General features: G+C 47.5%; 1 protein-coding gene across 1 annotated transcript in view; it reads left to right on the forward strand.

Moving 5' to 3' along the window:
- The first annotated feature begins 5,002 nt into the window (after nucleotides 1-5,002).
- Nucleotides 5,003-25,664, forward strand: part of ABAT (4-aminobutyrate aminotransferase) — an 89,547-nt gene continuing 68,885 nt past the window's right edge. The window contains exon 1 of the mRNA XM_069983661.1: nucleotides 5,003-5,195. The gene's annotated coding sequence lies outside the window, so the exon portion shown is untranslated. The remainder of the gene's footprint in view (nucleotides 5,196-25,664) is intronic.

Consider the following 25,664-nt stretch of genomic DNA (forward strand, 5'->3'; position numbering starts at 1 on the left):
GGTCTTCTCACCTATGCTGGGCTGTGACGCAGTCAGTCTGGCAGGAGGAGGGGACATCTTTTCTCTGGCCGAATTGTGGGCGGTCCTGACTCACAGCTCCTTCCCTCATTGGTGGAGTAGGAGAGCAGCTTGAGCTCTGCTGCTTCACTAATGGAAAGAAGGAGGCTGCGGTTTGTCTGTGCGGCCTCCGAGTTACCACACTGAATTAAGTGATCCGAATAGGGAGAGCAGCGCCCCATAACAGACAGATACAGCGCCACAGTAAGACTCCCCCAACCCCCCCCCCCCCACACACACACACACACACACTCACTCATCCACTGATGCGGCCATAAGCGGATGAGATAAGTGGCAAATAGGGTCCTGCTCAGGGGGGCCCCTGTCATGTGACTATAACCAGTGGGCCCGATGCACGTGCACCATGTGCCCTCTGGTTAAAGCGGCCCTGCACCAGCCCTTTAGTATCCGGCAGTGATCCCAAACTAAACCACCAACATAAGTAGCCAATGGTTTACAACAGAAAGTGTGTACTGTTCTTCTCCTTTTTGTGCAATATTATTCGGGACACTCCGATAGGCTGTTAGAACAAGTCACTATACCAACAAGGTGAAGACTCTTGTTACTTACTTATTTGCTACTGTTCACATTGTGTTGGGTATGTTTGCTTTTGGCTACACTTAAGGATACAGGCTACCCTACTTTTTCTTTCTTTTTCTTTTTTTTTTAACTAACCAAAGCAGCATTTGTGTATACAGTGGTACCTTGGTTTAAAGCGACTCTGTACCCATAATCTGACCCCCCAAACCACTTGTACCGTCGGATAGCTGCTTTTAATCCAAGATCTGTCCTGGGGTCCTTTCGGCAGGTGATGCAGTTATTGTCCTAAAAAAATACTTTTAAACTTGAAGCCCCGTGCCAAACGGGAGTATCTGTGCCCTAAGGGTGGGTTCACACTACTGAATTCTCGCGGATAATATCCACGGAATTCCGTCGGCTGTCCGCGCGCCTTTCCGCCGGCTCCATAGACACCATTCTATGGGCCGGTGTATTCCATAGAATGGTGTCTATGGAGCCGGCGGAAAGGCGCGCAGACAGCCAACGGAATTCCGCGTATATTATCCGCGAGAATTCCTCAGTATGAACCCACCCTAACTTTGCACAACCTCTCTGTCCCTCCTCCCCACCCTCTTCATCATTAGGAATGCTCCAGGCAGATTGCCTCCTACTCCCCACCTGTGGCAGCCTGGCACATGGGCTGGATCGTTAAGGACCTGTGCAATGTTCAGCATGTAGAAAATGTTTCAGTGGCATTCCTAAGGCCCCGTTCCCACTGAGCAAAGGTAGCGGAATTCCGCGATGGAATTGTCCGCCGCGGAATGCCGTTAGCCTCCCGCTCATAATGGGAGTCTATGGGAGGCGCGCGCTGCTGCTCTGTCCGCGCTGAAGAATGAACATGTTCATTCTTCAGCGCGGACAGGGCAGGAGCGAGCGCCTCCCATAGAGTCCCATTATGAGCGGGAGGCTAACGGCATTCCGCGGCGGACAATTCCGTCGCGGAATTCCGCTACCTTTGCTCAGTGGGAACGGAGCCTAATGCTGAAGAAAGTGGGGAGGAGGGACGGAGGGGTGGTGCAAAGATAGGGCACAGATACTCCCTTTGGGCACGGGGCTTCAAATTTAAAAGTGTTTTTTATGACAATAACTGCATCACCTGCCGAACGGACCGCAGGACAGATCTTGGATTAAAAGCAGCTATCCGAAGGTACAAGAGGTTTGGGGGGGACAGATTGTGGGTACAGAGTCGCTTTAAGAGTAACTTGGTTTAAGAGCGTTTTGTCTTAAGAGCTCAGAGTTTTTCAAAATTGTGACTTGGTTTAAGAGCATTGCGATGGTTTAAGAGTTCCTTGTACTGGGTGGGAGCGGAAGTGGGAGAGGGGCATGACCTGCATAGTGTTTTCTACAGCCCTGTACTCTGACCCAGGAAGTCTCCTCCACCTTCCAAATCATACCTGGGACACCAGCAATAGTAGCTGTCACCCCTCCCCCTCAAACATGCAAACATTATATTACCGTGTTTCCCCCCCCCCCCCAAAAAAAAAAAAAAACAGGGTCTTATATTAATTTTTGATCCCAAAGATGCGCTAGGTCTTATTTTTAGGCAATGTCTTATTTTTCCATGAAAAATTCACGTTACATGCACAGCAGGGACAGAGCATATGGTATGGCGGCTTCCGGCCATGAGGGGGAGCTCACCACAGCACACTCGTACAGCACAGCAGGGACAGAGTACAGTATGGTTGCATGACGGGAAAATGGCAGACTGTGTGCAGCTTTATATCTGGCGGTAGGGGACAATGGGTATGGGAGCAGGCGACGGGCCTCTTGATGCTTTGCTCATACATTTAGAAGTGACGGCCGCAAAAGGAAACATCGGGGCTGGCGGCAGATGACTGTCTTCATGTCCTGCATGCAGTTCCTCTGCAATGGACGGTGAAGGTAGGGTACAAAGGTGGTGGGCTGAAAAAAAAAAAAAAACAGCTGCATGCCCTGGTGTTCTGTTTGGCCGGCATTCCAAACAAAAACTTTGCTAGGTCTTACTTTTGGGGGAGGCCTTATATTTAGCAATTCAGCAAAACCTCTACTAGGTCTTATTTTCGGGGAAACAGGGGACCACCTCAACCCCCTGTCCCTCAGGTCTCAGGCTGCCGGGCTGCACATCCTATGCATCACTAGGAACCCCAAACATTACATCACCTCATGGCTAGCCCCCATAACAGCACATCTCTCAGGTAGCCCCCATAACAGCACACCTTCTCTCAGGTAGCCTCCATAACAGCACACCTTCTCTCAGGTAGCCTATATAACAGCACATCTTCTCTCAGGTAGCCCCATAACATCACATCTCTCAGGTAGCCCTATAACAGCACATCTTCTCTCAGGTAGCCCCCATAACAGCACACCTTCTCTCAGGTAGCCTATATAACAGCACATCTTCTCTCAGGTAGCCACCATAACAGCACATCTTCTCTCAGGTAGCCCCATAACATCACATCTCTCAGGTAGCCCCCATAACAGCACATCTTCTCTCAGGTAGCCCCCATAACATCACATCTTCTCTCAGGTAGCCCCCATAACATCACATCTTCTCTCAGGTAGCCCCCATAACAGCACATCTTCTCTCAGGTAGCCCCCATAACATCACATCTTCTCTCAGGTAGCCCCCATAACAGCACATCTCTCAGGTAGCCCCCATAACAGCACATCTTCTCTCAGGTAGCCCCCATAACAGCACATCTTCTCTCAGGTAGCCCCCATAACAGCACATCTTCTCTCAGGTAGCCCCCATAACAGCACATCTTCTCTCAGGTAGCCCCCATAACATCACATCTTCTCTCAGGTAGCCTCCATAACATCACATCTTCTCTCAGGTAGCCCCCATAACATCACATCTTCTCTCAGGTAGCCTCCATAACATCACATCTTCTCTCAGGTAGCCCCCATAACAGCACATCTTCTCTCAGGTAGCCCCCATAACATCACATCTTCTCTCAGGTAGCCCCCATAACATCACATCTTCTCTCAGGTAGCCTCCATAACATCACATCTTCTCTCAGGTAGCCCCCATAACATCACATCTTCTCTCAGGTAGCCTCCATAACATCACATCTTCTCTCAGGTAGCCCCCATAACAGCACACCTTCTCTCAGGTAGCCCCCATAACAGCACACCTTCTCTCAGGTAGCCTCCATAACTGCACACCTTCTCTCAGGTAGCCTATATAACAGCACATCTTCTCTCAGGTAGCCCCCATAACAGCACATCTTCTCTTAGGTAGCCCCCATAACAGCACATCTCTCAGGTAGCCCCCATAACAGCACACCTTCTCTCAGGTAGCCTCCATAACATCACATCTTCTCTTAGGTAGCCCCCATAACTGCACACCTTCTCTCAGGTAGCCTATATAACAGCACATCTTCTCTCAGGTAGCCCCCATAACATCACATCTTCTCTCAGGTAGCCCCCATAACAGCACATCTTCTCTCAGGTAGCCCCCATAACATCACATCTTCTCTCAGGTAGCCTCCATAACATCACACCTTCTCTCAGGTAGCCCCCATAACAGCACACCTTCTCTCAGGTAGCCTCCATAACTGCACACCTTCTCTCAGGTAGCCTATATAACAGCACATCTTCTCTCAGGTAGCCCCCATAACAGCACATCTTCTCTCAGGTAGCCCCCATAACAGCACATCTTCTCTCAGGTAGCCTATATAACAGCACATCTTCTCTCAGGTAGCCCCCATAACAGCACATCTTCTCTCAGGTAGCCTATATAACAGCACATCTTCTCTCAGGTAGCCCCCATAACAGCACATCTTCTCTCAGGTAGCCTCCATAACTGCACACCTTCTCTCAGGTAGCCTATATAACAGCACATCTTCTCTCAGGTAGCCCCCATAACAGCACATCTTCTCTCAGGTAGCCTATATAACAGCACATCTTCTCTCAGGTAGCCCCCATAACATCACATCTCTCAGGTAGCCCCCATAACATCACATCTCTCAGGTAGCCCCCATAACAGCACATCACCTCCTCCCCGGTAGCCCGTATAGCAGCACATCACCTCCTCCCCGGTAGCACGTATAGCAGCACATCACCTCCTCCCCGGTAGCCCGTATAGCAGCACATCACCTCCTCCCCGGTAGCCCGTATACCCGCACATCACCTCCTCCCCGGTAGCCCGTATACCCGCACATCACCTCCTCCCCGGTAGCCCGTATAGCAGCACATCACCTCCTCCCCGGTAGCCCGTATAGCAGCACATCACCTCCTCCCCGGTAGCCCGTATAGCAGCACATCACCTCCTCCCCGGTAGCACGTATACCCGCACATCACCTCCTCCCCGGTAGCCCGTATACCCGCACATCCCCTCCTCCCCGGTAGCCCGTATACCCGCACACGTCCCGCCCCTCACACACACTTGCCCCTATGTCGCCGTCGCAATCGCGTCTCCCCAAATCCTAGCGCCCGCTTCGTCTCCTGGACCATGTGACTTGCACTGTCACGTGACTGCCTGACGTCAGGGAGGTGCTTACCAAGAAGAACTAGCTGCTCCTGATAGAACTGCCCGTTACCGGGTGGCGTTTTCTCGGCTCGGCATTACCTGGGGGACCGGGGGTCTGCACCGCTTACAGGTAAGTCCCGGATAAGCGGCTGTCACGGCTGCCCTCCCGGACCGTTATGTGCGGGGTGACAGCGGAGCGCTGTTGTGGATGAGCTCCCCGGCACCGCATCCCGTTATACAGAAGGCATCTGCCGGTGATCGCTGGCTGCGCGGTGTCAGGCTCGGGCACATAGCGGTACACGGGGCTGCGCTCAACTTGTTTACGCATCCGGTAGTATCGCGGAGCCGTGTCCTTGACATCAGTGCGGAGAGCGGCGGCACCGTGCTCCGGTAATGTGCGGGAGGCAGTGCTGCAGGTGATGTGCTGGAACGTATGTGTGCTGTGTGTGACAGCCAGCAGCCATGGAGGGGACATGCTGTGTCTGCTGCATGCCCCACCGTAATGTGCGGAGCCCGGGGCTGGGGGGGGATGACATCATAGAGCCTGGTGCTGGGGGGGTGATGACATCATAGAACCTGGTGCTGGGGGGGGGGGGGTGACATCATAGAGCCTGGTGCTGGGGGGGGGGGTGACATCATAGAGCCTGGTGCTGGGGGGGTGGGGTGATGACATCATAGAGCCTGGTGCTGGGGGGGGGGTGACATCATAGAGCCTGGTGCTGGGGGGGGGATGACATCATAGAGCCTGGTGCGGGGGGGGGATGACATCATAGAGCCTGGTGCTGGGGGGGGGATGACATCATAGAACCTGGTGCTGGGGGGTGATGACATTATAGGACCTGGTCCTGGGGGGTGATGACATCATAGAACCTGGTGCTGGGGGTGATGACATCATAGAACCTGGTGCTGGGGGTTGATGACATAGAACCTGGTGCTGGGGGTGATGACATCATAGAACCTGGTGCTGGGGGTGATGACATCATAGAACCTGGTGCTGGGGGGTGAAGACATCATAGAGCCTGGTGCTGGGGGTTGATGACATCATAGAACCTGGTGCTGGGGGGTGATGACATCATAGAGCCTGGTGCTGGGGGGTGATGACATCATAGAGCCTGGTGCCGGGGGGTGATGACATCATAGAGCCTGGTCCTGGGGGGTGATGACATCATAGAGCCTGGTGCTGGGGGGGGGGGTGACATCATAGAACCTGGTGCTGGGGGTGATGACATCATAGAACCTGGTGCTGGGGGTTGATGACATAGAACCTGGTGCTGGGGGGTGATGACATTATAGGACCTGGTCCTGGGGGGTGATGACATCATAGAGCCTGGTGCTGGGGGGTGATGACATCATAGAACCTGGTGCTGGGGGGTGATGACATCATAGAGCCTGGTCCTGGGGGGTGATGACATCATAGAGCCTGGTGCTGGGGGGGGGGGGGGTGACATCATAGAACCTGGTGCTGGGGGTGATGACATCATAGAACCTGGTGCTGGGGGTTGATGACATAGAACCTGGTGCTGGGGGGTGATGACATTATAGGACCTGGTCCTGGGGGGTGATGACATCATAGAGCCTGGTGCTGGGGGGTGATGACATCATAGAACCTGGTGCTGGGGGGTGATGACATCATAGAGCCTGGTGCTGGGGGGTGATGACATCATAGAGCCTGGTGCTGGGGGGTGATGACATCATAGAGCCTGGTGCTGGGGGGTGATGACATCATAAAACCTGGTGCTGGTAGGTGATGATGTCACAGAACCCGGTGCATGTAGGTGATGAGGTCACAGAGCCCGATGCTGGTGAGTGATGAGGTCACAGAGCCCGATGCTGGTGGGTGATGAGGTCACAGAGCCCGATGCTGGTGGGTGATGAGGTCACAGAGCCCGGTGCTGGTGGGTGATGAGGTCACAGAGCCCGATGCTGGTGGGTGATGAGGTCACAGAGCCCGGTGCTGGTGGGTGATGAGGTCACAGAGCCCGATGCTGGTGGGTGATGAGGTCACAGAGCCCGGTGCTGGTGGGTGATGAGGTCACAGTGCCCGGTGCTGGTGGGTGATAAGGTCACAGAGCCCGGTGCTGGGGGGTGATGAGGTCACAGAGCCCGGTGCTGGGGGGTGATGAGGTCACAGAGCCCGGTGCTGGGGGGTGATGAGGTCACAGAGCCCGGTGCTGGGGGGTGATGAGGTCACAGAGCCCGGTGCTGGTGGGTGATGAGGTCACAGAGCCCGGTGCTGGGGGGTGATGAGGTCACAGAGCCCGTTGCTGGTGGGTGATGAGGTCACAGAGCCCGGTGCTGGGGGGTGATGAGGTCACAGAGCCCGTTGCTGGTGGATGATGAGGTCACAGAGCCCGGTGCTGGGGGGAGCCCGTGCCAGGAATGGATTTGAGAAGAGGGGAAATCTTAGTCTTTCCTATATTACCTTTTCCCTGTTTATAGTCTGTTCCTGGCTTTGGCTTCAAAGATCTGTCAGATAAATCTCTCTGTGTAAACCCACCATTAGTATAGAAGAGTTTATAAAAGGTGCGGGATGCCCTGATGGTGCCAGCCTGCTGTAATCAGTATGATTCCATACATCTGGGCAGCGATCGGAGAATCATTCCCCTCTGCAGGATGCACGGCCATCGGCAGCATTGTGTTACCTGTAGTCCTCCCAGGCCTGTGACCCTTCCCCGTCTGATAGTTACTAAATCCTAGTATATGTGTAGGAAGCCATGCCTGAGATCTCACAATCTCCTGCCCAGCTGTTTGCCGCTACCCTCCACATTTCCTCTGTTGTGTATCGTTTAGTCTTTTGTTCTATCAATCTTTTGTTTGCTATGATAATGAGTGTAGTCGTGTTACACTATGCCAATATGCATCAGTGGTGGAGACCATCAGAAAATCTTCCTTCAGCTAGTAACACCCTGCTGGTGTTATCCAGCGCTATAAAACATGGCCACTTTTCCTGCTCTCTTGTCTCCAGGTCAGGTGTGGTTGGCAATTAAGCTCTATTAACTTCAATGGAACTGAGTTCCAAATCCCACCCAATCTGAAGACAAGAGAGGGGGGAAAGTGGCAATGTTTTTGTAGTACTGTATAACGCCTTTAAAGGCCAGATTCACTGACCTGTGCCTGCCGTACGGTGTAGACTTCTGCCATGAAAGCAGGCATAAATCAAGTGTGGGAGATATGGCTGGTGTACGCCTGGGAGAAGGGGTAATCTGCACTCTGGCGTACTCCAGGGGCACAGCAATAGTAAATGTCCCCCTTAGGGCTTATTCACATGTTCTGTGAAACACGGACAGCACAGACAGGGAAGCCTGAGGGTGCGTGCACACTACGGAATTGCCGCGTATAACTCGCGGCGTATTCCGTCGCTCGTCTCCGCATGCGGCGGCGCGCATTTCCGTCCGTGCCATAGACACTATTCTATGCACGGGCGGATTCCGCGTTCCGCCAAAAGAATTGACATGTCAATTCTTTCGACGGAACGCGGAAACCGTCCGTGCACAGAATAGTGTCTATGGCACCGGCGGAAAAGCGCGCCGCCGCGTGCGGGGACGAGCGACGGAATACGCCGCGGGTTATACGCGGCAATTCCGTAGTGTGCACGCACCCTTAGAGTGGATTTTTTCCCCGCCTGGCATGATGTATCAGTATCACGCCAGGAGCGGGGAAAGTTTTTAAATATTTGCCCGCTGTAGGAGACTTCCAGGAGATTTTTATGTTATTTTTTTTTTACTAAACCATCAGTGTTTCCTACGTGCAGCCACCACTGGTATCTTGGAATTATTCCGGGTATTTCGTTAAGCTTTAAGGAATGGGTCTCCAAACTGTGGCCCTCCAGCTGTTGCTAAACTACAACTCCCATCATGCCTGGACAGCCAAAGCTTTGGATTTGTCTGTCCAGGCATGATGGGAAATGTAGTTTTGCAACAGCTGGAGGGCCGCAGTATGGAGACCCATGCTTTAAGGGTATTATCCTGTGTTAGAAAAACATGGCCACCTTCTTCCAAAGACAGCACGTCTCTAGTTCAGGTGTGGTTTGCAAACAAACTCCATTCATTTCAATGGAACTGAGTTACAAAATCTCAGCCAAACTGGAGACAAGAGTAGTGCTGTCAATGGAAGAAAGTGGCCATGTTTCTCTAACAGCGGATAACCCCTTTAAAATAATCCATCCTTGGAGTGGGATCCAGGTTTTTTGTATTGAACCTCACATGTTCTGGGAATCCTGTAAATAATGCTGCGTTTACACAGAACGATTATCGTGCAAATTCGCACGATAACGATTGATAATCTTACGTGTAAACGCAGCGAACGATCAAACAATGAGCGAGAAATCGTTAATTTTGATCTTTCAACAACTTCTCAAATCGTTGTTGATCGTTTGCGAAAAATTCGCAGATCGTTCCGTGTGAACAATTGTTCGCCGATTTAACCAATGTGTGATAGGCTTTAAGCGATCGCAAAACGAATTTCGGTACGCTATATCGTACCGTCTAAACCAGGGATGGGGAACCCACGGCCCTCCAGCTGTTGCAAAACTACAATTCCCATCATGCCTGGACAGCCAAAGCTTTAGCTTTGGCTGTCCAGGCATGATGGGAATTGTAGTTTTGCAACAGCTGGAGGGCCAAAGGTTCCCCATCCCTGGTCTAAACGCTGATCGTTATGAAAAAAAAATCGTTTCTCTGACATCGTTAATCGTACGATCGGGCGAATTATCGTTCTGTGTAAATGTAGCATAAGTCATCTGGGTTTGACTGGAAGGATGATGTGCCTGGACCCCATAGAACGCTCTTTGTTGTGGCGTGGCGTGACACCCCTGCTGTGTGGCTCACCCTTAGGAATAGTTCAATCTTCTCTGTACACCGGAAGTTATGCTGAGACCCACCATCCTGGCAGAGTTGTTTAGGCTTATGGAAGCCTATATCATAGAAGCATCTACTGCAAGAGTATGTTAGGGAATCCTGTCTGCCTCAGTGTCCCACAGTGTGTCTATGGGAGGGCTTGTGCACCTCCACTCCCACTGTTCTCCACGAAAAGAATTGACATGTCAATTATTTGAGTGGAGAGCAACGGAAGCAGAGGCGCGCGAGCCCTCCTATAGACACACTGTGGGACACTGAGGCAGACAGGATTCTCCCCCGCAGAATTCTGGCGATTTCACTCAGTGTGAACATACCCTTAAAGTCAGATAAGTGTAAAGCTTGGTAAGAGAGGGGGCAATGTTCCCAGCCAGTGTTAGGCTTTGACCAAGATTTGATGCTCTATCTTTTCCAATGTCAAAAATTCTCGCGCAGACTGAAATCAGTCCGCTGTCCATCTGGTTGGAAAACATGACGTATTATAGTAACATGTTATGTGCGCCAGTTATTACCAGCCATAAGGATCTTCTAGCCACTGTACATACTTGTATTAGCTTTTCTCAGCCAGGAAGAGGACAACGCTTCAGGCCATATGAGTGGATGACACAGATAATGGAGTCGCTCATCTGTACAAGTGCTTTATTCAGACATTAATCCTTAGACACTCTAAAATGGTTTTCACGTAATGGCAAGAAAATGTGCACAAAGAAGCAAAATCAATGGTCTCATAGAGCGATAGCCGTCCAGCATGAAAAAGCCTATAGGCCTGACTTGCTAATAGATCCATTTTATATATAATGTTACAATGGGTGTATACAGGGGGAGTGTTATACAGTGTGCAGCCGCCCAGGGCGAACAACTGTAATGGAGCCTTGAATGGTAAGACTCTATGTACTGTACAGATAGGGGAGGGGGAGTCTTCATAATGAGAAAAAAGCATCATGATATCATCTGAAAGAAGAAGTAATTCCAGCCACTCATTCACCTCCATTATCCCTGCTCTGTTGAAAATTGCAGTCATAAGGCAAAGTTTTCTAATGTTCGGAAGACATTGATTGTACAGCCCCATCCTTCCTCAAGTACCTCAGGTATAACATGAAAACCTGATATTGAGTAGGAGCCACCTATGCTGCTCATAACAACTCTGAACCCTACGAGACCTCTGAAGGTATCCTGGGGTATATAGCATCAGAACCTTTCAGCACTTCCAGAAGATTCTCGATCACATTGAAATCTGGGGAATGGAGTTTGGAAGCATTATGAATAGAGATGAGAGAACCTGGAGTATGCTCGAGTCCATTCAAACCTGAACTTTCGGCATTTGATTAGCGGTGGCTGCTGAACTTGGATAAAGCCCTAAGGCTATGTGGAAAACATGGATATAGTCATTTGCTGAATCCATGTTTTCCAGAAAACCTTAGAGCTTTTTCCAAGTTCAGCAGCCACCGCTAATCAAATGCCAAATGTTCAGGTTCGGATGGACTTCAACCCAGTTCGCTCATCTCTAATTATGAACTCTGTCACTTTCCTTTTTTCAGTGTAGCATGGGCATTATCCTGCTGAAAAAGCTCATTGCCACCGCTGCTATGAAGGGAAAGAGTTAAAACATATCCCCTACGTAACATTGCAAACTAAGAACATTGACCAGAGCATCACACTGCCCTCTCGGTGCCATCTCTATATAGGTTACGCATATCCTCCCGGCTGTCCAGATGATGTAACTGATCACCACCTTCTATTGCTCCATGGCTTAGTACTCGTGTCCAAGTAGCTGATTCATAGCTGTCAGTGTGAGCGCTCTGACCAGTCTATGCAGCCCCATAACCCCAGAGGTCTGTAATCTGCATGTCTCACAGACATGTGAAAGACTGGTCAGGGTCTCAGTGCTGAGACACCTTCCAATCCTCTGTTACAGCTGGGTGAAACACACAGCAGTGGACTTCTCCCACCGGCTGGGCATCCAAGACTGATTCGTTATAGTGGAGCCCGTATTCTGAGCCAAATCAGTCAAGTGTCCTTCATCTGGTTATAACTGATGATCACAGTTGATCTCAGCACTGAGGCTGTGAACGGTCTTAAAGGACAACTCTGCTCTTCTTCTTTTTTTTTCTTTTTAAACTTTGAAATGTCTGTTAATTAGCTTTCTGGACCCTTTTGCTAATTTCCCCCCTGCCCCCAGAAGTGAAAGAAACTCATACTTGCCCAATAACTGTCGCCCACTGTCGCCATTTTGTGTCGATGTTGTCATGAGCGCCGGGCTGGCCTGACCTTCCTCCTCCTCTTCGTTAGGCCAGCCCCTCTCCGAATGGTCTTCTCATGGAACTGAATGGGAAAGAAAAGGCTACTGGTGCACATGCGCACCAGCAGCCTTTTCATTGGTTGGAGCACATCACATGGCTTCCAGCTTGCTCAGTGCAGATTTGCGATCCAGACAATAAATTACATACATTTATGTACATTACGTGCATTTTAAGCCTATGTTCACACTGAGTAAAGACGATGGCCATTGTTTGACACAGCTGTTGTTTTACACAGCTGTTGTTTTACATGTTACTGCAGTTACTGCAGTATCGGCCACAGGATCGGATGCAGTTACATTTGGGTGTGCCGGCAATCTAAATCACCATAGTAGTCTATGCAATGTACGGCCATCGCAACGGCCCTACATTGTGTGAACAGAGCCGTTGATCTTGCTCTAGCAGCTGCAAATATTTGCTGTTCACTTAGACTTCTATGCAGTACATTATTTTATGACAAGAACGGCCATTGTCTTAAAAAATATATAACCAAATAAATATTTAACCATATGCAACCTCTCCTAGTCAGGTAAAGGAGTATTCCAGTCTAGGAAAATTATGATAGAAATTGTATAATAAAAGTGACACTGTCACCCCCTTTTTGCATTCTGACTTTTCTCCACAGGTGTAAAGGGTAAATCTTGCCGTTTTCTTACCTTATTTTATATCATACGTTATGGTGCTTGTTCAAGTAAAAAGATATCTTTTATCATCTGTGGGTTGTGCTATCTGTGGGAGGCTTCACGTGCAAACTTAGCCCCGCCCACAACACCACATTGATCTGCCCCATAATGTAATCGGCCCATAGGCCCCGGCCCCCTACGACCATTGGAACAGGCCAGCCTAAAGGTCTAGGTCGGCCCATACCAATGGCCGGTTAGGGGCTGGGCCTATGTGCTGATGCCATCACAGGGCGGGGCCAACAGTAGCGTTGTAGGCGTTGTGGCGCTTCATTCGTGAAACCCTGTCCACATCGCACAATCCGCAGATGATAAAAGATCACTTTTTACTGGAACAAGCACCATGACGTATAATGTAAGATAAGGTGTGAAAACTTCTAAATTTACCCTTTACACCTGTGCAGAGAATTTGCAATGCAAAAAGGGGGGTGACAGTGTCACTTAAATACCTCTCCAGCAGCACCAAATGCCACGATGCAGGAGCAGTGGTAGCTATACTGTCCCCATTTCCACCCCCTCCCTGCCGGCAGTAGTAATTTCCACTTTCACCTATTCCCATCAGTAATAGCAGAAGCAATGACATGGCTTGGTAGCTGCTCACTAGTCTGACCTTACTGAGTAGCATCTCAGTATCGGTGTAATTAGTAAACCAGCGGGATTGGAGATGTTTTTCATGCCGGCTTTTTTAGCGTTTTTTATTTTTGATCTGTACCAGACACAAACTCCCTTCTGTGTAAGCCAGAAAGCCCTGTGCAGTCATCCTTGGAATGTGAGTTGGGGATTTATAGACTGGTTTCCCTGTATACACTGGAGGAGGGGAGACCTCTCTGAGAACTGTGCATCAATGTTATAGTCTTACATGGTAATAATTCAATTTAAAGAATAACCCTGTTTAAAATCTGTAAATTCCATTGTGTCTGCAGTATGATATTGTCCCGCTACCCACCATATGTTATATGAGGAGAAGTTTAAGACATTTTACACCAGCTATATTTCTTCATGGATTAAAGGGGTATTCTCACCAGCTTAAATTTTTATAACTGATAGGGCCAGTTCACACTGAGCAAGTTCGTCAGAATTCCGTGGCGGAGATTCCCGCCGCAGAATCCTGCTGTGCTCAGTGTGCTGCTGTAAGTGAACTGTGACCAGTGTTGAGCAGACTTGCAGAACTGTTGGGGTTTCGCAATGTTCACCGAAAAGGAACGCTCTTCCCGATGTCTAAAAAAGTTGGATACTGTCCTAGGGCTCCAGGAAAACATGGTTACAGCCTATGGCTTTTATCCATGTCTTCGAAGGACTTTCTAGGACTGCATGCAACAGTTTGGCAAGTCAGCTCAACACTATCTGTGACCTTACCTGATGGCCAGGACAGCTGTGGGGCTTGTGGATTTTCTCTGAAGCAGCCTGTGATCTCAGTGGTAGACACAGAGATGCAGAGCTGATTCACCTCGGTATCAATGTGTCCCACCATCACTCCCCAGCCAACTTGCAGAAGGAAGAGCGGAAATAAATTTTTTGCAGGTGAAACACCACCATTAAGTGTTTATACAGACTACAGGGGGTGAAGTGGTAAAGCATGTTGGTGTACAGTTCTGGTGGTTCCTAAAATTAATGGGCAATCTATTGTTATGTATTGAAACCGCACAGCTTCCAAAAAAAACACTTAATTTTGGTGGAGCAAACAATCCCGAACCCGCTGCTGTTTGTGTAAGTTTTTATTCTACTTAACAACTATTTTGTTGTGTTTTGTCTTTAGTCTGTGAAAGAAGATCACAGATAACCCACACCTCTCAAGTGTTGGCAAACTCTAAAAACAGTATACCATAATCTCAGTCTTCTTGCACACTGCACAACAAGTAGAAGGCTAAAGTAATGTAGAGGTCAACAGTAGAGATGATCGAACAGGGACGAGGTTCAGGTTCGTACGAACACGAACCATCGGCATTTGACTCCCGCTGCCTTTCCGTTCCATGGGGAAGGTAGAGACAGCCCCAGTACCGCCTGGAAAACAGGGATACAGCCTATTACCTAGGCTTTAAAGAGTCACTGTCGTATTTTTTTTTTTTTGCAGAAATCAATAGTCCAGGCGATTTTAAGAAACTTTGTAATTGGGTTTATTAGCCAAATCTGCCATTATCTGCATGTAAAAAGCCTTTTCCCAGGTCCCCCCCTCCTTCCTCTTTTTCATCCACTCTGAAAAATCTGAAAATTGTGACTTGTTGCAGGAGACGTACCCTGTCTGCTCTAGGGAGAGGGGAGGGGGGAGGAGGAAGGAGGGAGTTAGCCGGCAGCAGAAAGCAGATAACAGAGGATTACAGGCACGGAGCTGGGTGACAGCTGTAATCTGAGCTCAGACAGGTCACTGGTGATGGTCAGAACAGATAAGGGGTGAGGGATTTGTAGATTAACTCTTTGTTGTCCTGTTTTGGTCTTTTCTTTAGCTCTCTCCATAGGAGAACAATGAAGACAGGGGGGAGAGCTTCAAACTGCTTTTTCATGATAAAAATGCATTTTTCGGATAATAAACCCAATTACAAAGTTTCTTAAAATCGCCTGGACTATTGATTTCTGCAAAAAAAAAATTCACGACAGTGACACTTTAATCCTTGTTTTTGGGGGTACCCCGCTCAGCCAATCAGTGCCCTGCCCCACCGCAGCCACTGATTGGTTCCGACACTGGGAGCCCTAAAGCAAGCCGGAGCGTGTAGCAGGTACAGGATGCTCTGGCCAGAAGAGGGTTAAGGGGCTGTCACATACTCGCAGCGGGATGTCAATCCCACTCCGAGTATGTAATCTCATTGAAAATGAAAGCCAAGTGATCCCCAGTGGATTTCGCTGCGAGTTTGCAGCCTAAAATCCGCTGCAGATCCGGTGTGTGTGAATCTAGCCTAAGGGTAGCTTCACACGTACCGTATCGCTGCGTTTTTATCGCTGTGTGTTTGGTGTAATTTTTACATGCGAGTTTTGATTTTCACATGATTTTCATGTGAAAATCAAAACTCACATGTAAAAATCGCACCAAACATGCAGCAATAAATACGCAGCGATACGGTACGGGTGAAGCTACCCTAAAGGGTAAATGTGGTCCTGCTGCATCCGCAGGATACGTATTCAAACTCCATAACATACTGCATGCTTTGGGATTTTAGCCCTTAGTGACCGGACGATTTTGGGCCTTAGGGACCAAGCAGTTTTATTACTTTTTACATCAGCTTCCTCCAAGAATCATACTGTTGTTTTATTTTGGCTGATACAGTGGTTACCAGGCTGTATAAATATTGGTGTACTGTAGTTTTATAGCTTAGGTTGTTACAGATGTGGTGATGTGTATGTGTATATCCAGACATGTATATCCGTGGCAGGCCTGGGGACCTTCACAAGACCCCAGAGATTGCCATGGATATAATCAAAAGCCAAGGTCATGATTTGACAGCAGCATGTAATGGGTTAAACTCCGGGTAGTTTAAACTGTCTTAATGACAGCTGATCTCCTGTAAAGGCGGCACAATAATGTGGCATATCCTAATTCTGATACTACCATAAAAATGCCCCGCTGTAAAAGACATATTGACAGTCACTAATGGGTTAAAATGGTTCTCTGAGATTCAAAGAATCAGTGCTCTTTTACTGCTAAAAACAGTGCCACACCTGTCCGCAGGTTGTGGTATTAAAACTCTGCTGTATTCCCCTTGAGGCTATGTTCCCACACAATATATTTGCTCTGTATTTTGCTCAGTATTTTTCAACCATAACCAGGAGTGGATTGAAAACACAGAAAACCTATGTTCACACACTGTTGAAATTTAGTGGATGGCGGCCATTCAATGACAAATAATTGCTGTTATGTTTAAGAAGTCCAGCGGATTAAAAATCCCCCCCCCCCCCCCCAAATTGTGATGACGTCATGAGTGGGGGGGCCTGTCCTGGGGTGTCCTGTCCCAGACACTTACTGGCTTTGCGGCTAGTCCATCGACCGGGTCGTGACGCATGTCAACTCCGGAGATCCCAGGGCCCGGTGGGGGTCCCACAGCCAGTCCCGCCACTCACAGGGACACGAGGAGAGGTAAGTTAGTACTCTTTATCAATTTCCCCCCTGCCCCTGCCGGCTGCAAGATTTTATAATCCTCCGGACTACTAATTTAAAACAACGGCTCCCTGGCGTCTCGCTCAGCCAGTCAGTGGTTGCTCCTGGGCAGCACAGTCACTTGTTTGCAACCAAATCTGTGTACCAACCAGCTGTGGCCTGTGCTGGCGGCTGTTCACCAAAGAATATCCTGCTCTGTATCCATAGCACCAGTGTCCATAGAATGTAATGTGATTCTACAGTGCTCAGTGTTGTGCTGGGGACAAGAACTGTGAAGCTCTGTCTTCTAATGAATAGATCTGATCAGCTGCTAGTATTAACTGCTACCCATCCATGCAGGGATTTAGCAGCAAAATGGATAATGAAAATACAATACTTAAAGCGACTCTGTACCCACAATCTGTCCCCCCCCCCCCCCCAACCACTTGTACCTTCAGATAGCTCCTTTTTATCCAAGATCTGTCCTGGGGTCCGTTCAGCAGGTGATGCAGTTATTGTCCTGAAAAACAACTTTTAAACTTGCAGCCCTGTGTCAAATTGGCACGGCCTAGAGTGTGTATGGCGTATGATTGCAACACTCCTCCCTCCCTCCTCATTACTAGGAACGCCGCTGGGCAGGATTTTTCCTATTTCTCACCTGTCTGAACACTGCACAGGTACCTTAACAATCTGGCCCATGTGCAGTGTTCACACAGGTGATGAATAGCAGAAATTTTTCTAGGGGCATTCCTAGTGATGAAAAGTGCGGGGACGAGAGATGGAGGGATGTCTCAATCCTAGGGCATGGGTACACTAGGCCACACCAATCTGACACAGGGCTGCAAGTTTAAAGTTGTTCTTTAGAACAATAACTGCATCACCTGCCGAACGGACTCCGGGACAGATCTTTGATTAAAAGCAGCTGTCCAAAGGCACAAACGGTTTGGGGGGTCAGATTGTGGGTACGGAGTCCCTTTAAACTACTTCAACCTCAAACTGTAGGGTTCGCATCCACTGTTACTGAGTAAATGTTAGATTTGAGCCATTTGCTTGGTTCCCAACCACCTGTTTGGCACCCAGTCTTGTGTAAAGCCGTAATTGCATTCAGTTTGCATTCATTGACAAAGACACAGTGCAGGTACTGCTGGAAATATGGGCCAAAAAGTGTGTAATCACATGGCCACAGAAGGGTCCCTTGGCAATAAGCAGATCACAGGTGTATGTGTACATATGTGTAAAGCTACATACACATATATATGTTTATTTCATTATTTCTGTGTATTGACTACAATTGCCAATGGTTGACAGTGATTGTGCCTTCAGGTCTAGTTTTCTGGAATTTACAGCACCGCAGAATCTTTCCCAGAAAGCAATCCTGTAAAAGCAGGTCAAGGTGCAGAATTTGAGCGCTTTGTTTGTAGACCGTGGTCATCCAGTAGCTAGGACTGTAATGTATTACCACTTAGGGACATCTTGACATTTCATAATTAATCAGTGACTTACTTTTTGGCTTGACACGTGTACAGTGTTATAAAATGTACCCTTAGCAGGGGCGTAACTACCACTATAGCAGCCATAGCGGCTGCTATGGGGCCCGCCGCATCAGGGGGCCCCATGGCCTGCTCCTGCAATACACTGGGCCCCCTGAGCCGTCATCATTTGCAGCACCGGGTGGCCCTGCTGGTCTCCTGGGTTTTGCAAATGTCCCTTTAACTGCAAGCACTCCTGACCAGAGCTAACAGTTATGTAGTTATGACTTCACTTGACCGTTTAGTGGTCAGTCGGGGGGGGGGGGGGGCTTCAGGGCCTCAGCATGTGTGTGATGTTCTTCTGCCCTACGACGCATGCGTGAATTGTGTTAACAGGAGCACGCCACTGAGGGAATCATCGGCGCAGGTGCAAACTGGCAAGTCGCATGCGCATAACAATGGGAAGCAGGAGGCAGGAAAACGGGGTGGAGGAAGTAGTGGTGAGGTGTGCCAAGGTGCCGCACAAACGTCAAGCCACCACTCCTCTTTGACACTTGATTAGAGTGTGTTTGTAAAGAGCGTAAAAAATACTACACTGTTAGCACCTCAGGTCCAGTCTGGGTGCTGACAGATTCCCGTTAAAGAAGCACTCAGTTTTTTTTTAAATTTGCTCCCAAGAGGAAAAAAGTGTCTAAACAAAACCAGAAAATAGATATATTTATGTGGGTGAACTGCTTGAGAAAGGCTGCATCTATAGCAGCCTATAGAAACGTTGCACTGGTGTCATTAAAGAGAGGTGCGATCTTCTATGCATTTTTTCCCAGGCTGCAGGCTCTCTTCTATACTCTCCCATGATGATCGGGTTCCCACAACACAGCGTTATTTCGGTGCTACAGCACCATACAGATCACGCTGCACCTATGTCCCATCTATTCTGACCTCCCTCCTTTCTTAAGACCAAAAAATCAGTGTTTTCAATGCTTCTCTATGAGAGTCTCTTCAGATGTAGCATAGCCGGAGAAGAGTTCATGTGGGTGCCAGCAGGATTTGAATGGCGCCGTAGCACCGCAATGAGCCTGTGCCTCCGGAAAACGATCATCATACAATGTTAATGGGGTGGGGGGGCAAATAAAAAAGCAAAAAACAGTGCTTCTTTTAGGCCCTTTCACATTTGTGGATGGGCTGCAGCTTGCAAGTGCTAAGCTTTTATGCTGGTTTGTGAGACAGAGCGAGAGTTGGGAACCAGCGATCTGGGCTGTGACTAGTCAAGGCTCTCTGCTTGTCACCGCACTCAGCGGGGTGATTGACAAGCAAGGAAGCCCAGACATGATAGGGGGGCTGGTCCCATAGGCTTCATTCTATGGTTTGGCAGATTCCGCTGTCCGCTCAAAGAATGAGCGGATCCATTCTTCTGGCAGACGGCCAATTCTTCTGGTGGAATCTGCCAAACCATAGAAAGAAGCCTATGGGACTAGCGCAGATATGCCGGCCACGAAAGGGGGCGAGCTGTGGAATCCACGGCGGGTGATCCCCTGGGATTCTGTAGTGTGGACATACCCTCATGTGGTAAATGATCTCAGGTTGTTCCCAAAAGCGCTCGTTTGCAATCTTTTATCGTTAATCAGTGGAAACAAAAATCGCTGTTTATAGGACCCTAGGACAGATCCTGTACACTGTCTTTTTTGCTGGAGTTTTCTTTTAATCTGTTTAATGATATTGCACTGCTCTCCTTTTGTACACAAACACTGGCAGATTTGTTGATCTGCTTTGCAAGACAGTCTTTGGCTAGTTTCCAGATTTTTCAGTTGGCGGGAGTATTTAGTGAAATCTACATGTACATTGTTGGTTTGAGGATATTACTATATTTAACTATGCAGAGAAATGAAAATCCTCTGTGCCAGGTGCAGCTTTTGCAATATTTTCATAAGCACATGTGCATACCGCCCTATTTAAATCTATGGGAGAGCACCAATATTTAGCTCATAGATGTAGATATTGCCATACAAAAAGCCCTTATTCTAAAAATAGCAAGGTCTGTTGCTGGATTCTTCAGCTATAAAAAAAAAAATAATTGAGAACTAGCATTGCCAAATTTACAAAGAGACCAAAGGTCATACTGATCTGTCTGGGTTAAATTGATAAGGGCTTGTCGTGTGTCACAAGAAGCCAAGAAAAAAATAAATTAATTAAAAAAAAAAATAAATTAACAAATAACAATGTGTGAACATAGAATTAAAGGGATATTCTGGAGACTAAATATTTAATGTTTAATACATTGCTTTAATAAAGTTTTTTTTTTTTACTTTGTCATATAACTTTATTAAAATAATTTAAAAAAAGTTTAGTTTATATACTTTCGTTGACTGGCAGCAGTTAGGGATGATGTATATGGCCCCTGTGCCTCCACCAATGTTTGTGCAACTGCAAGGCTATCTCTATATCGACAAAGCATGGTCCTGTTTCCCAGCTCCTACTGATCACTGTGCAAAGGCTGCCAGACACTGTAATCGTGTCAGGTAGCATGGGTTTTAGCCAGGAAAACCTGTTGGTTCCATTGTAACTTCTCAGCTCACTATGCTTGTACATAATAGGGAATCTGTCACTAGGTTTATGCTGCCTTAAATCAGGTCAGCATAAACTAGTGACAGAAATGCTGAACAGATTGGTGTATAACTTGCATTATTCTTTTTAGCTGTTCTCCTAATGTGTAGGAGAATAGGATTCTTGCTACACTATACTCCACCCCCCAACTGTTGGTTGATAGTTGACTGCCTATACATAGCATGGATAGAAAACTGCCAATCAGCAGCTGGTGGGTAGAGTTTTCTGGTGCTCATAAATATCCAGAACTACTGAGCTCACACACATTATTGAGAGGACCTATTGTCCATGCCATTCAGGAGGATATCTCTTAATCAGCTGCACAGAACAATGTAAGTGATACATCAGTCTTCTCAGCTTCTATGTCTTATGCCTTCTACTAGTTTATGCTACCCTGCGATAGGACAGCATAACCCTACTGACAGTCTCTTTAAAGTGTACCTGCCATTTGTGAAAACTTTTGACAAGTCATAGAGTCTGGCCAGTGCTGTCCAAATCCTGCATTTTATGTCATAGAGACATGTCAAAAGTTTTGAGTGTTCAGAACCATACGGATAAGGGGAGGACGTGCTGCAGTGCAGTCTACTCCTGCTCTGTCTTAGAAAAAAAAATGTAAGTCAATGGGGGCCAATTTTTTTCCGGTATACATAGTGGGGAGAGGTCCTCTCCCGGCTCGTTCTCCCGATCACTATGGGTCTAAACACTCATACCTGGACTGATCAAAACTTTTGACTTTTTTCTATGAAAAGTTTTTACAAACAACATTGACATTTAATGCCTAAGGGAGCCCTTTACTAACGTTTCATAATCTAAAATGTATCAGTTATTATGTTCTCCACTCATTTTTCATCTAAGCATTGTTGTTAAAATATAATCTTTTTTTTTTTTTTAACTGAACCACTACTAAATAATGTCAAGGAACCTGTCATGAGTTACATTGCTGTCTGAACCCTGAGTCATCGGGGTGATCCCAAGATGCTTCTGTCTAATTGACAGATGTCTCCTTATATCAATCAATGGTGGCGAGGTGAGGAGAAGCCTCTATGGACTGCCTAATGACTTCCGCCAGCATGAAAGATATGACAGGTTCCTTTAAATTTACCGGAACACCTATACCCCCTTAAATATGCAATATTGTTCTTTTATTCAAAAACAACGGACACGAAAGCCGACCGACCACAGTGCAGATCTGCAGTGGGGTCCGTCAGGCGTCGTCGATGTCCACTGTGTGATAGATTTGTCAGAGCTTGAAATCACTTTTTATGGCTAATGAGAAAGCAAAGTTCATAGCGCAGGTCGTTACTAAGAAACTACCCTACGCCCCCTCAGAAGTCACATATCCGCCATATTGCTGCATTTGTTTCCTGGAGAGCTCCCGACTGTTGGAATTGCTGCAATGTGCTGATTACTGAAGCGGGAAACATCACCCTTCTAGTAATTACAGATTTCCGTCGAGATTTTCCCAATTGGTTACTATGGTAACTATGTAATAGCTCATCTGAAAAGCTGTCACACGGATTTAAAACTATTTGAGCCTTTCCAACACATTGCCTCGCTCTTTCCACTTTCCCACCCACCAATCTTCTAGGTTGCCATGACAACTTCTTAAAAGTAAAAAAAAAAATCATTTATCCATAACATGCTGTAATACCTGAGCAAGGTTTACAGCCAGATCTCTACATACAGCAGGAGAAGGGTACTTGGGATTAAAGTCCCAATAAGCTTTTGGGAAGGCACTGGATAGTCTAGGTCAACATTTTCTTTCACTAAAAACAATAATAATGCATTGCATTGTTTGGAATCCATTCTACTTAGTAGAAAGTTGTGATAAATGGATCTAATTCTTAATCATTATTTTGGTTTGGTACTTTATTTTCAGGCTAAGGCTCCAGAAGTCCGGCGCAAATTTTATTAAAGTATTGTATTGCCCCCCAAAACTTCTCCAATATACACTTATTACAGAAAGTGCTTTTTTCCCTGCACTTACTACTACATCAAGGCTTCACTTCCTGGATAAAATAGTGATGTCACGACCCGACTCCCAGAGCTGTGCGGGCTGTGGCTGCTGGATGTGATGATGGCAGAGGGATGCTCAGTGTCCCTCCAGTGCCCTGAGTCCCTCAGTGTCCCCCTGCCATAATTCTCTCCAGCAGCCACAGCCCGCACAGCTCTGGGAGTCGGGTCGTGACATCATTATTTTATCCAGGAAGTGAAGCCTTGATGTAGTAAGTGCAGGAAAAAAGCACTTTATAAGCATTTCCTGTAATAAGTGTGTATTGGTGATTTGTATAACTTTTGGGGGGCAATACAATACTTCAATAAAAAATTTTACTGGACTTTTCTTTTAAAGGAGAAGTTCGGTGATATAAAAAATACCACAGCCGGCAGGGGCAGTGGGGGACATAATAAACAACCATTGCTTACCTCTCCCAGTGAAGCGATGGGTTACAAGCATCCGGGACCTCCACCAGAAGGCATTTTCCTTCAAGTTTCGATGATGTCACATCTCAGAAAAGAGCCAACCTGGCTGATGGATTGCCTGCTCAGCCAATCAGTGACTGCAGTGGTGTCCCGCCCCAGTCACTGACTGGACAAGCAGGAAATCCCGGAGCCTGGCATGTGTCCCGGAGCGGCAATTCAGCGCAGGTAGAGGTGAGAAGTGTTTACTATGTTCCCCCTGCCCCTCCCGAGTGAATTTTATTTTCCAGTCACCAGACTTTAACCCCCATGCACATTCTTACTAACATCTTGGTGGCCTACATTCCTTGCCACTAGTAGTCTATGTATATGGAGTCTTCTGGGGTACATACAGCGGATTTGGCAGCATATCTATATGACATAATTGTTAATTTAGTTCCCTTGTGTTTCAAATACAGTAAAACTTCTTTGTATATCGGCTGCTTCTTGGAGGAGACCACTTCTTGATTGCATTTGTAGGGGGTCATCTCGTCCATTATTGCCATCTTTGTAAATGTGGCACCATATACAGTGGCTTACAGTGTGACGATATATAGTTCTTTGGAGAATTTCCAGAATTTATTCATTGAAGCTTAGTGTTACAATCATATTGAATGTTAAAATAATCCCTAAGTAATGAAACGTTCAGCAGGCCCTAATACCCAGTGACTATCACCTAGCCTTGAGCATTGTGCTAGACGCAGACTGTGTTTACTTTAGAATCGGATATGCTGACATGTTAAAGGCTTTGTAAATACCAGAGGATATCACTAGAAATCTGTTCCAGGTTCTGGAGCCTGCAGAGTGTTCTCCTGAATGTGTGAAGTTGTTAATAGATTCTCATTTATTAAAGGGATTATGCAGGGAATGGCTTGCACTGTCTTGCACACCACAGCCCTGTTACTAATGTGTAAGAAGAACAGAATGTGCTGAGATCTTACAGGCTGGAGTCTGGACTATAGAGAACTGACTGCACAGGGGTGTGAGGTACGTGTGACTGCAGTGTGGTTTATTTTCTCAACTAATGCGGCTTATGCCGATCAGCCATATAGGGCTCGTTCACACAGAGCAAAAGCAGCTGAATTTCTGCGCTGAATCAGCGCTGAAATTTCAGCCGTTAAAATAGGTGCAGAGCTAATTTCCATTGTGTTGAATGGAAATTCTGCTCTGCAGTTCACACGGTGGAATTTCCGCACTGAACTAATCCGTTTTCTGCCAGAAGAATGAACATGTTCATTCTTCCGCTAGCGGAAGCCTATACAAACCAATGGGGCTCTGATTTTCTGTTTCAGCGCGGAATACGCGCGTATTCAGCGCGGAATACAAGCGTAATACAAGCGAAAATTACGCGCTGAATCAGCGCGGAAATGGGGAAAAAAGGGGGGGAGGAGGATTCTAGTATATATTCTGGGATAGTCTAGTTTACTCGCCAAATACTCGCTGAATTTCAGCGCTGAATGCATGCGGATTCAGCGCGGATTCCTCGAGTATTCCGCGCTGAATTTGTCAAGAGCTGATTACGAGCTGAACACTTTCCTAGCGGAATACGCAGGGATTCTGCTTACATTCTGCTTATATTCTGCTCGGAACTCAGCGTCAGTTGATTTCAGGCGGAAATATTTCCTCGCGTAATCCGCCCCTTTTGCTCTATGTGAACGTAGCTTAAACGCTGACTAGTAAAGTAAAAACGTCCATTGTAACACTGTATCTTTATGTCTTTATTGGAGCTACAGTACTGTGCAGAAAATGTAGGCAGGTGGGGAAAAAAATGCTGCCGAGTATAATGCCCCCAACCATGGAAGCATCGTATTGGTTCACAGCACTGTTTGCTTTCAGTGAATAAAAACATTTAGGAGTATTGATTATAGAGCTGTAGAGCAGACATCTCTATAGTTTGTTTCTAGTGACAAAAGTGTGAACTGTAAAAGAAACCCCTATTACACAGGGCCATTCTGAGGAGCAAACAAGTGGCGACCTGTCAGATCAGCGCTCACTTGCTCCTCGTTCCCCGCTCGCTGACGGCGATATGTCGTCAGCAAGAGGGTAAGAGCCGGGGACAGCCCATAGGAGATAGCCGCGGTCTGCTGCCGCCACTCCTGTTCCACAGAGCGATGGCAGCATACTTTCAACATGTTGAAAGACAATGATCAGCCGACACTGTGGATGTCGGCTTATCATT

This window comes from Dendropsophus ebraccatus, chromosome 9 (assembly GCF_027789765.1).
Source record: "Dendropsophus ebraccatus isolate aDenEbr1 chromosome 9, aDenEbr1.pat, whole genome shotgun sequence".
NCBI lineage: Eukaryota > Metazoa > Chordata > Amphibia > Anura > Hylidae > Dendropsophus > Dendropsophus ebraccatus.